This window comes from Lactuca virosa, chromosome 8, assembly GCF_052849685.1.
Source record: "Lactuca virosa cultivar CGN04683 chromosome 8, Lactuca_virosa_CGN04683_v6, whole genome shotgun sequence".
Taxonomy (NCBI): Eukaryota; Viridiplantae; Streptophyta; class Magnoliopsida; order Asterales; family Asteraceae; genus Lactuca; species Lactuca virosa.
Window position 1 is genome coordinate 42,789,600 of NC_136433.1, and position 12,660 is coordinate 42,802,259.

The window sequence follows — 12,660 nt, forward strand, 5'->3', positions numbered from 1 at the left end:
GGACGTCATGTACAATATCACAATAATTGCATCATAGTAACCAAAGTAAACACAACCATTACATTGAATATATATAAGGTATTTACATATGTTCGATACATAGTTTGTATAACAGCAAAAGTGTAACAAAAGTATAAAAGACGCGACTCTATGTGCTCCGTCTTCTCAAAAGTCTGCGGGTGTACCTGTCTACTAGTTCCCTAAGAATACAAGCGGTTTTGAAAGAGTATCAGCATTTAAGCTGGTGAATTCATAAGTATGTTTTTGTAATGAAAACATGTATGTGAATCTGTAAAATGTTTGCATGTTCTCAAGAAAATCCAGTATTTTCTTTAGTAATGAAAAGTAGTCTTAGGCCTTAAGACCAAAATGTATGTTTGTTACTATATTCTGTAATTGTATATGAATGTCTTTGAATGTGTGCCTGGATACCACCAGCTGTTTTGTATTATATTGTTTTGTATGAGAACTCTTGTATGAAATCTCTATATACAATCAGTAGTTATGTAAAGAAATGTACCGTATGAAAACCTTTGTATGAAATTTGTTTGAAAACCCTGGCTACCACTAGTAATGTATAATATTGTTCTATTACTTAAAATAAAACTAATTGAAGAGTTGAAATCCCGTACACAAATGTTTTAGTTTATACTGTTGTGAGTTTCGTACATTGTTGTAGTTTTATTTATAATAAAACTAAGCGAAGTGAAGTTGTTTGTCGTTCATACATTAGTCGTATTATTTAGTACCAAATTTATGAGTTGTTATAACCATACTTGACCATTGAATTGCCTGAACGACGTTCTTCAGGCGTCGGAATCGAAATGATTTTGTCACCCAAGCCTGCCGGCCTAACTGTAGCTAACAGTTGCAGTGCGGGATTGTCAGTCCCATAAAGATCTATACACAAACTCACACTCTCCCTCCAAGAGACTCTGGTTATAATCTCAGGACTTTTGTTAGTACTTAGGTAAGTACGCGAAAATGCTCACTCACAAAATGCTATGTTGTTGTCCCGAATGAGTCTGACCAGATTTACCCTTGTTAACTAACAATGGACACTGAGCTTTCCAATGATTTTTCTGTTTGTAGAAGGCACACTCATCATAAGAAACCCTTGGAGTTTTTCGAGACTGATTAGTGGAAAAAAAACAAGCACAACAAGAGTGAAGTAGAAGTGGAGATTGCTTTAGACCATTTATCAGCGTGAGACTTGATACGAGTTTCTTCAACCATCAACTCATAAAAAACATAACCCAATGAGGGAAGGGGAATGATGAAGAAGATTTCCACGTATGCCTTCAAAATCAGAACACAATGCCTTCAAAAACTGAACCTAACGTTATTCTTCCCTCGTAGAAATATAAGGCTCAAAGTCTTTTAACTCTTTAGATTTAGTAAGAGCCAATTGATCCCACAAATCAGACATAACAACATAGAAATCTTGAATATTCATACCATTATGTTGAAGTGCACGGATTTAAAACTCTAACTGATATTGTTTAGCAAAGTTGGACTCAGTATACAATCTCTCCAAATGATTCCAAACTTCTTTTGTTGTGTCATATTTAGTCAGTTGCATACCAATGGATTGTGTAAATTGTTAATCCAAGTAACGACCTTGGAGTTATCAGTCTCCCAAGTATCAACCAACAAATCGAAATTCTCAGCTTGAGGCACTAAAGGTTTGGCTTTAACCCCAGTGACATACCCCTACATATTATTCCTAAGAAAAAAGTTCTTCATAACATAGCTCCAATACGTGTAATTCTTTCCATATAATTGAGTATTGATTAACTGAAGGGAATTATCCTTACCAATCATTTTGGCAATAGATTGATAACCACAAAAAGAACAACAAAAATAATAGACAAAAAATCAGAGAACAAGAAAAACAACAAACCAGTGGAAGCAGCAAATCGAACAAGCAGAAGTCAAATAGCATAAATCAAACCATCATAAATCAAACCAGCAAAAGCAGCAAACGAACCAACAATGGCAGACGAACAACAATAGTAACCCTATAAATTTTCGATCCACGCCACAGATGGCTGCTACAAAACCTTCGAACAACAAATCAAACCTCCGCTCTGATACCATGATAATGTAACTACATTCTTATTGAAAGATAAAAATTACAAGTGTTCTTGATAGAAAAGCTTAAGAGCTACAAACAAGAAAAGGGAGAATGAATATTAGCTAAGAACCAAACCCTAATGAGCTAAAGGCTAAAGTGTCCATAAACATGTGGGCCATAAACATATTGGCTAACAGATAAGAGTTTGTGCTGATCTACATAGGTTTTATCAGAAAGGTGGTTCATTAGAAAGGACGGGGCATGTGTTTACTATCCTGTTTTTTAGATTTACTTCCATTTTTGCAGGTTTATATCTACCTTTCACTATTTTTATTTCCTTTACTATTACTATTTTTCTTCTTATTTGCATCTGTTCTTTGCAATACTCCAACCATCTATGTGTGTGCAAGTGACCATGTGTATATGTGTATGTGTGTGTTTTGATGTCAAAATTTTAGAATGGAACAAAATTACAAGCTAAAATAGCAATGTATTTACTGATATGGTTACTTTTTATATCAAAACTATCTAAATAAGGGTGAAACACACACACACACATATCCACACATATACAATCATACACATGCATTGTATTCTGTTGTGTATGTGTGTGTATCGCTATATATGGTTATGTGTATGTGAGTGGTTGTGTGTGTGGCTATTTGTATGTTGTGGTCAAAAATTTCAAACTGGGACAAAATGCATTTTAAAATAGCAATCTTCTCACTATTAAGGTTTTATTTTTATGTCAAAACTATGAAAATATTACACACACAAATGATTATTCTTTTTTTCTTCTAAAATTGTTTTATGATTCATTTGAATATTTCTATAATGATCTATGTTAAACAAAAATGTGTGCTATTCAATTTTATTTGGAAGGCATGCCTTCAGAGTTAAGTTTTATTTTTTATATCTTTTTATTTTCATCTAATTATGCTATTGGTTAGTTGTTTGTGGCAGGTTCCTGGTGCCGGATAATTCATATACAAATTATTTCCTAAAAAGAAATAATTCCAGCCATCTTTTCACGATTAACAAAGCTTCATTAAGAGTTCATGGATGAATTCCTTGATTACATGATATATTTATGGATCTTTATAACTATCTAAATGTTAGGAAAAAATAATTATGGTGTCTATTTGATACATGTTTTACTCTGAATTATGATAATATATGTTTACATCTAGAAAAAAAGAAAAAAATAGATTATGGATCTTTAAAGTAATAGTTTTCCTTGTACATCATGTTCTTATTATTTTTTCACATTCAAATTTGGATTGGGTAATCTAACTTGTGTTCCACATGCTAATTGTCACATTTAGCTTAACATAAGAGGATTTATAAGGCAAAAGTTGTCATTTGATCATTTTTTGTTGGAATAAAAAATATAGATTTTCTTCGAAAGGGAAAATACAATCTATCATCAAAATAACCACAAATTTTTTTATCCAAAAACATATTTTCGTAGTCATTTTGGGTCATTTGTTTAATTGCTTTTAAAAAATCGACCAACTAAGGAAATAAATTTCAGGTCCCCTAAAAAAGATTAGTCTGGAGGAAACTATTTTTCAACCAGCCATAAAACTACTAACAACACACTTTTATTTTTTACAAATAAAAGAAGCGTACTAATCGTCGTCCGCCCCATTGTGTTTGGTGATACTTGCCAAAACATTGTCTCTTATTTTTAATATGACATATTTCCAAAAGCATACAAATCACTTTATTGAAATTAATCATTATCCATCGGAAAAAAAACTAATGCTTAGTGATATTTGTCAATACATTGTGTCTTATTTTTAATGTGGCATGTTTCCTAAAACAAACTAATCGTTGAATTGAAACTAATCATTGTTCGTCTGAAGATGACATGTTCACATTCAAGCAGGAGAGAAAACAATTTTGAATTCGATTATGTTTCACATTAACAATCAATAAAGCACATGTACAAATAATTTCAAATGTATGTATTTATCTTCCAGAATCGGTTTTCTCGCATGGCAAACTTTATGTGGCATTATTGTCACACCCCCAAACCGGAACGGCGGAAATGTTCGGGGGCGGAGGACGTCATGTAAGTATCACAACACATGAATTATAGTAATCAAAGTACAGTCAACCATTGCATTAATAAGTATAAGTTTTACATAGGTATTTTAATTATTTCATATTCTAACATCAAAGTAGATACAGAAGACAACAGGAGTCGCAGTACGGTACTAAGCAGTCTTCTCAAAAGCTTCGGGGTGTACCTGTCTACTAGAGCCCTGAGAATACAAATAAGTTTTGAAAGAGTATCAGCATAAAGCTGGTGAGTTCATAAGCATTTTGTTTTAGAAAGACGGTTCTCGGTTCTTTTGAAAAGTGCGATATCTTTCACAAAAAAACCTTATACTATCTGGTGTAATAAATGTATAAACCTTAAGTAAAATAATCTTTTGATATCTGTTGGAAGTGTTCCTCAAGAAAATCTCATATTTTCTTATGAAAAGCATGATTAAACCCATTTCTTCTATGACTTCTTGGTTCATACTAGTCACACATAAACCAAGGAGTTATGTAGGAAATATGAATATTCGTTAGTTGATTAATAAACCATCTGCTTATAAAATACTGACGTTTACTCATATTTCCTCCATAACTCCTTGGTTTATGCGTGACTAGTATGAACCAAGAAGTCATAGAAGAAATGGGTTTAATCATGTTTTTCATAAGAAAATATGGGATTTTCTTGAGGAACACTTCCAATAGATATCAAAAGATTATTTTACTTAAGGTTTATACATTTATTACACCAGATAGTATAAGGTTTTTTTGGGAAAGATATCGCACTTTTCAAAAGAACGAGAACCGTCTTTCTAAAACAAAATGCTTATGAACTCACCAGCTTTATGCCGATACTCTTTCAAAACTTACTTGTATTCTCAGGGCTCTAGTAGACAGGTACACCCCCAAAGCTTTTGAAAAGACTGCTTAGTACCGTACTGCGACTCCTGTTGTCTTCTGTATCTACTTTGATGTTAGAATATGAAATAATTAAAATACCTATGTAGAACTTATACTTATTAATGCAATGGTTGGCTGTACTTTGATTACTATAATGCATGTGTTGTGATACTTACATGACGTCCTCCGCCCCCGAACGTTTCCGCCGTTCCGGTTTAGGGGTGTGACAGATTGGTATCAGAGCAATGTTTATAGTGAACTCATTAAATCAATCATAAAAGATACACAACTATAAACACATTGGGATAAAAACACTCTGACCAAGAATTATACTTTAAAAATATACCAATATTTTATAAAAGTATAAATATATTCAGAATATGTATATAGTAGAACGAGAATCACAAGAAGAACAAAACAAAAGTATTTGGATGTTAGACACTGTGGTTAAACCTGGGCAGTTATGTAATCATGTCTAGGGTCAATATAGCCTGATCAACTATATTCATTCGAGACATGACCAACATGTGTTTGGGAGTGATTGTAGTGTTGCAACAAGTGTAAAACTTACCTAGATACCCGAGGAATTCTAGAACCAAACATAAAGATTAAAAATACTATAGGATTATTTTAGTTACTATAAGATAACAACAAAGTATCAAGCATGCAATTATAATACTATAGAAGTGTTATTAGACTCAACGTTTCTGACTATCCCTTTCACCTCGAGTCTCGCGTAGATAGCATGGCTGGATTCAATCTTCCTGACGACCCGTATTTTCCCAACCAAGGAAATAATGGATGGCTTGAGGAAGAGCTAGAAGAAAATCATGAAATTCCTTTGGACGATGACTTCGCCGAACAAGAGGCTGATTCAGAACCCGAAGTCGAGAACCTACCTCAATTGGCCCCAATACCAAATCCTAACCACCGACTTGAATTCCGAGGTCCAACGCCTATGTGGGTTGGGAGTTTGAATAGGTGGAGCCACGAGCAAGGACAACCCCTCCCATACAATGGAAACCGCAACTTCTACAATCTGGACGAAGCAGGTCCTACAGACAGGGCCCTTCCAATCCTGATACGCCGAGTAGCTCGCAATGTTGAGCTAGGTATGGCAACCCTTCAGCGAACTGTGGAACTCGAAGAGGATTCAGGCACCATCACGGATCGCATTCGTCGCCTTGAGGTTGCTCATGGGAGAGCTATGAGGTACAATGAAGCTCTGCAGCGAGAGTTAGCTGCAACCCGAGCTGAAGTCATAGAGCTCCGAGCACTCCAGTCAGTATACGAGAGACGCCTACTTGGTGTGGAGCGTCAGTTGGTCGAAGTAAGGTTTCATCTGAGGGGTGCCCGTCGCCGATAGGAAATACTCTACTCATCCTTCCTTTTGGTTTAAAGAGTAGCCTTCATATCTATGCTCTAAGTAGCTCTTTTCCCTGTAGACATTCCTGTCTTGCAAGTACTGTTTCACTAGTTCTTTATGTTGTCAATTTTCCCTCTGTTGGTATGTGGTAGACCTATTCCTAGGTCAAATTTTCCGAACTCTGTGTAATCTTAATACCAACTATAGTGACAACAATATTATTTCAGTAAAAGATCATCATTAGCAAAAATATATCTTAGATCGGTAACATGAACTAAGTAAATTTATCAAAGTCGTACCACTATTTCATCTTCGGAACATATTCATAGGTTGTACTCTTACCCTAGACGATCACTCCTTTCCCATCAATCTCATGCCATTATCCATAAAGAGCTTCGATGTTATAATCAGCATGGATGGGTTGAGCCTCAATCATGCTGATAACCTTTGTTTCGAGAAAACGATTCGTCTCAATCTCCCCTCTGGTGAAGCCCTCACTATTTACAGTGATAAACTCAGTTCGAACCTTCGTATCGTTTCATGCATCAAAGCCCAGAAGTACCTGCGGAAGGAATGTCATGTATTCCTAGCTCATGTTGTTGATAAACCGCAAAAAGTTAAAGACCTCGACGGCATTCCCGAAGTCTGCAACTTTCCTGATATCTTCCCCGAAGATCTTCCAGGGATTCCTCCCGAGCGTCAAGTCGATTTTCGTATCGACTTAATCCCCGGAGCTACTTCTGTAGCTAAATCTCCATATCATCTAGCGCCGGCGGAAATGCAAAAGTTATCCAGCCAACTCAATGAGCTGATCAGCAAAGGATTCATAAGTCTATTTTATGTAAGCTTTATTATGAATTGTTTTCAAATCTTTTCGAAAGTTGGAAATCGATATCCATCAATCGAAGGTAACTTAGTTTCGATGACACTCGGTCTCTAACCATTCTAGAAACTTACTTCTATTCTTGCTAGGACTACATCATAGGGATGTAGGTCGAATCATTGAAAACCAGATAATAATATGGAAGATTTTCATACATATATAAACATTTAGAATACATCCAGAGGCAACCATTGTTGCTCACAAGCTCATTTTCTCAACATATAGCAGATCATGCCTCCGAAGAAACGTATTCAACCCACCAGTAAAACACCAATCCTTCAAATGGATTCAGCTACGTTTCAAGCTGCAGTCACAGCAGCCGTAGCAGCTACCATGACTCTCCTTAATACTAACAACGCGAATGTTAGTGGAAATGTTAACGGCAATCCTGATCGTGGTGATAACCCATTTCAGCAACAAGTGCCTGCTAGTAAAGACATATCGGACTTCAAACCTAATATCCTGAAACGAAAGTTCGAGAACGAGAAAGGGAGTTGTTCAACTCAAGGACCTACTGAAAGGCAACGAACTGGGGCAGTCAACACCCCCGTCAGCCCTGCTATTCCAACACCAACCACACCATACTTGGGAAACCTCCCATACTGCAGCGAATGCAACTACCATCATTATGGAGTCTGCCGAGTGTTGCATTGCATTAGATGCAACAAGAAGGGACACACCGCCCGCATCTGTAGGACCCCGGTCGAGTTCATCACTTCGACTACCAATGTTGGGACTAGCCCAATATGTCACCTATGTGGTGGAGTGGGACATTTCAAGAAAGATTGTCCAACAAAGAAGAACGACGGGGAAGCAGGAGGAGTTTGACCCCAGAGAATGGGGAAGCATCAAAGAACCCTGCCATATTTTGGTACGCTTTCAAAACCCCCAATAATTGTTTATGGTTCTGATTACTTTTTCGTTCAAATTAAAATCCTAACATTCATATAAAATTTGAAGCCCTATTGGGTAAACTATGATGGCTTAGTGTATACGATAGGGTCGGTTATACATGACTTGTATACACCAAGCGATTATAGAGAGATCTAGTAAGAATCATTTCATAAAAAGTCCATAATTTCAAAGTATCAGAACCCTCGTATTAGTAGTACCCGCCAACGTCGAATCAAAAACAGGAAACACCAGAGACGTACGCCCCGAGACACCAATGTTCTAACAAAACGCTCCCTCCGAACTAACTTAACGCGCAATTCTACGACGTCATTCTGCTTAGTCCGACTGAGTTTACGTCATACCAAACCTGCACGTACCTAAGGAGACCCTTTGCCTTAAACCGCTCGAATCCCAAAACTCTCGTCACTCATAATGGCAAACTAGATGCGAACTTCGAAAATTCATCTCCCTTCCAAACCCGAAAGTATTCATGCGAAGAGTATGACATCCACCCGTAACCTTCTTTAAGCATCCTCGGTAGACCGTTCTGGGATTACCATTCGAGCAACAAGGCCAGTTCAGGCACAGAGGCTAGGGACAAATATGGTTAACCTATCCATGAATAATGTACATACAAGGGTGGTATGTAATTAAGATTCTACTGACTTAGGATGTGTGCGTCCGCCTTATCTCCTGTTCCTTGTTTGGTTGTAGACCTGGGGCAGAGTCACTCATCCCACCGCTTTGTCAACCTTAGTTGTATACGACTTGTGTACACGGGACATTGAGAGATGAACCATGTATGAATCCTACCGCGAACTTCAAGACAAAGGTTGCACGGAACCTCAAAAGGGGGCATTCTACTAGTTGGATGAACATGATAGAACAAGTTAAGCCTACCCATCCCTATATATCTGAGTAGACCCCTTCCTTCACTCATTTCTTCCCTTGGCTGCACACTACTCCATTCTCTCTCAAGTTTCTTCAACCGTGAACCCTCCAAGGCTTCAAAAACGTGAGTATTCTATCCTCTAGCTTGTTATACTTGAAAGACCTCTTAATCTAAGCCTTGATTCTTCAAAGTTCATCATGTTATTCACCCTTTGAAGGAGTACGACCGCACACCTTCATAAGGTTGGTCGTACACCCCCTTAAAGGCCCTCCAAAGTGAGAGTTTGGCCCTTATCTTCTAGTTGGACATGATCCTAGCCTTGATTCACCTTAAAATCGACTAATTGGACATGAACATGAAGGGTGTACGGCCGCACACCCCTTGTATGGACGCACACACCTCTTAGGGCCGTAAACCCACTTTGATGATCATTTTAGGCCTCAAACTTGCATTGCAACTAAGCATGGGACCTAGAACACTTCTTGGATACTAGTTAGAACCTTGGAAACACCTCAAAAGCATACCTCTTCATGAGTGTACGGCCGTACACTCATGGGCCGCACACACATGGCCGTACACACCCTTAAGGTGGCCGTACACCTCCCTCACTCAGTCACATGTGGTTTTGACACTTAGTTCAAGTGTTTCCAAGTCCCTAGAGTGGTTTCCCATCATGTCTAGTAGTGAAATACCCTAATTTGACTCCTATATGTGTTATTACATGTTAAATATGATCTAATTGTGTTCGAGGCTTCACTGGACACTCAGCATCTCATATCGGTCTTTCATTCAAACCACTCACTCGAGGTGAGTTCATACCCCTACATTTTTCCGATTTTTTAATGTTTTTAGGGGGGAATACAAGTAAAAGCACAAGTAATCTTGTGTTCAAATATATCATTTTGTTTAATATATTTCCGTTAGCAATATACAACGAATATAGAAATCAGTTTTACAAAACGTGTTAAGATACGAACCTTGGAAAAGCAGTTTTCAACACTAAGGAAATGAACTTATGAATCATGAAACAAAAGATATTATTTTATAAGGATTCATGTTAATAACAAAAAGGGGTTTTCCTGTATTATTATTCGTAAAGTCGTTAATGTAATTGGAGACACGTCCTTGGGTTCTTACAAACTTAACTAAGTGGAGGACTACCCCATTATGAACCAGAATCTCCTGGAGGGAGAGCGTGATTTTTGTGTATAGATCTATACGAGACTGACTATCCCGCACCCTGCTGCTAGCTACAGTAGGACCGGCAGGTCTACGGGTGACAAAGTCATAAAGGATACTGGTTCCCGATTCGCGTCATATCAAGTTAATGTATGGTCATAAAGCTCGCAATGTAGATAACAACGATGTATTTACGTAATAATAAATCGAACGAACTAACTTTAGAGTTAATAACTAAGTGATCACAGGAGGGTATTAACAACACTTTCAGGATTCAGATCACCACGTTTTCAATTGGTTTTATTTATGTAATAAGACTAATATACTTCACTGGGGGTAACCATGGTTTTCAAAAGGAATAATGCTTAAACGATATAAGTATGGTAGATACTTGTACTTTCTGATTTAGAACGGGTAATTCAATAACCTTCACTTAAGGGAAATGCAGGATTTCCCAGGGTAAACGTCAGTATTTTATAAACAGATGGTTTATTAATCAACTAACGAATATTCATATTTCCTCCATAACTCCTTGGTTTATGTGTAACTAGTATGAACCAAGAAGTCATAGAAGAAATGGGTTTAATCATGCTTTTCATAAGAAAATATGAGATTTTCTTGAGGAACACTTCCAACAGAATCAAAATATTATTTTACTTAAGGTTTATACATTTATTACACCAGATAGTATAAGGTTTTTTTGGGAAAGATATCACACTTTTCAAAAGAACCGAGAACCGTCTTTCTAAAACAAAATGCTTATGAACTCACCAACTTTATGCTGATACTCTTTCAAAACTTACTTGTATTCTCAGGGCTCTAGTAGACAGGTACACCCCCAAAGCTTTTGAGAAGGCTACTTAGTACCGTACTGCGACTCCTGTTGTCTTCTGTATCTACTTTGATGCTAGAATATGAAATAATTAAAATACCTATGTAAAACTTATACTTATTAATGCAATGGTTGGTTGTACTTTGATTACTATAATGCATGTGTTGTGATACTTACATGACGTCCTCCGCCCCCGAACGTTTCCGCCGTTCCGGTTTGGGGGTGTGACAATTATCCAGAGGGATATCATGTGCCAATACAAAAGTATTAGTCAAGTCTGACGAAAAAATTAACGATAGTGAAGTCTATACATCAAATATGGTGTATAAAGAAGTGTTGCGCGATTAATAATACATAATCAAGTATGCGTTCATGTACATTCGTAAAAAATCCTAATTTTTTATTTTTAATTCTTATTGATTCCGTTTCTGCTAGCATGACTCTTATTGATAATTGTTTAGATGTAGTAACCTGTTTGCAAAGGATAACTAATCTCCTGTAGAAACTAATCTATGAAAAAACTATTTGCACCCGTCGTCGCTTGACGTAGGTAAACAACTAGTGTGTATGTCTCTCTCTCTCTCTCTCTCTATATATATATATATATATATATATATATATATATATATATATATATATATATATATATATATATATATATATAACCTTTTTCTAGTATTCAAGATTGCAAAAACCAATCCATTCAAGAACCTCTTTTACAACTATGAAAAGATACAAACAAAAATACAAAAAAAATTTAGATTCAAGAACCGCTGCCCTTTTCTACGACTCGTTCTTAATCGACTTGGGCAGCAAAAATCGCAGGTCCTGCACTCTCTTTTCTCCTGAATCGATCAAGCTTTAATCAATCGCAATCCTTCCTTCTTCTATAATTGATCACAATCCTTTCCATGTCCTGAACCACTCTTAATCTCGAATCAGGCAACAAAAATTGCAACAACAACCGCCCCAGATTCGTTCCTCATTCTCTAATCAATCACAATCTTTCCGTTTTCTATCGAATTCAAAATTAGGTAAGTGTTGGTGGGTTTTTCGAGGGTGGTTCACGGTGGTTGGAGTAGTGATGGTGTTTGGTGGTAGTTGGAATGGTGGGTGTTCTTATGGCGAAGCAAATTTTTCCATAGAACAAATTTGTGTTATCTAGGGCTTCTTTTAACGAAGTAGATGTTCAACTTCAATCCTTTATCAATCACATGAAGACATGGAGGAAGAAAGATTACCGCTTTGTACAGAAATATTACTCCAACCCCAACTACCAACACTCACACTTACTCTCCCTGACTCTGAAAGTCCAATACCCACACCTGCTATGCAAATTTAGTTTGATGGTCAGATCAGAAATTGATACATCTTCCCTGAATGGGGGTTTTACATAGGACAATGGTAGCCCAAGAACTTTTGTGGTTTTTTTTATTCCTCTTCCTTTACAAAATGAATTTTCAGATTGAGGTCAAGTTTAGGCATATGTTTCATATAAGAAATCGTTTCATAGCATAAAATCAATTTAGATTAATATTAGGTTTTAGAATTTAATTTTCTTTTACAATGGTGGTGAAGGAAGATGAAG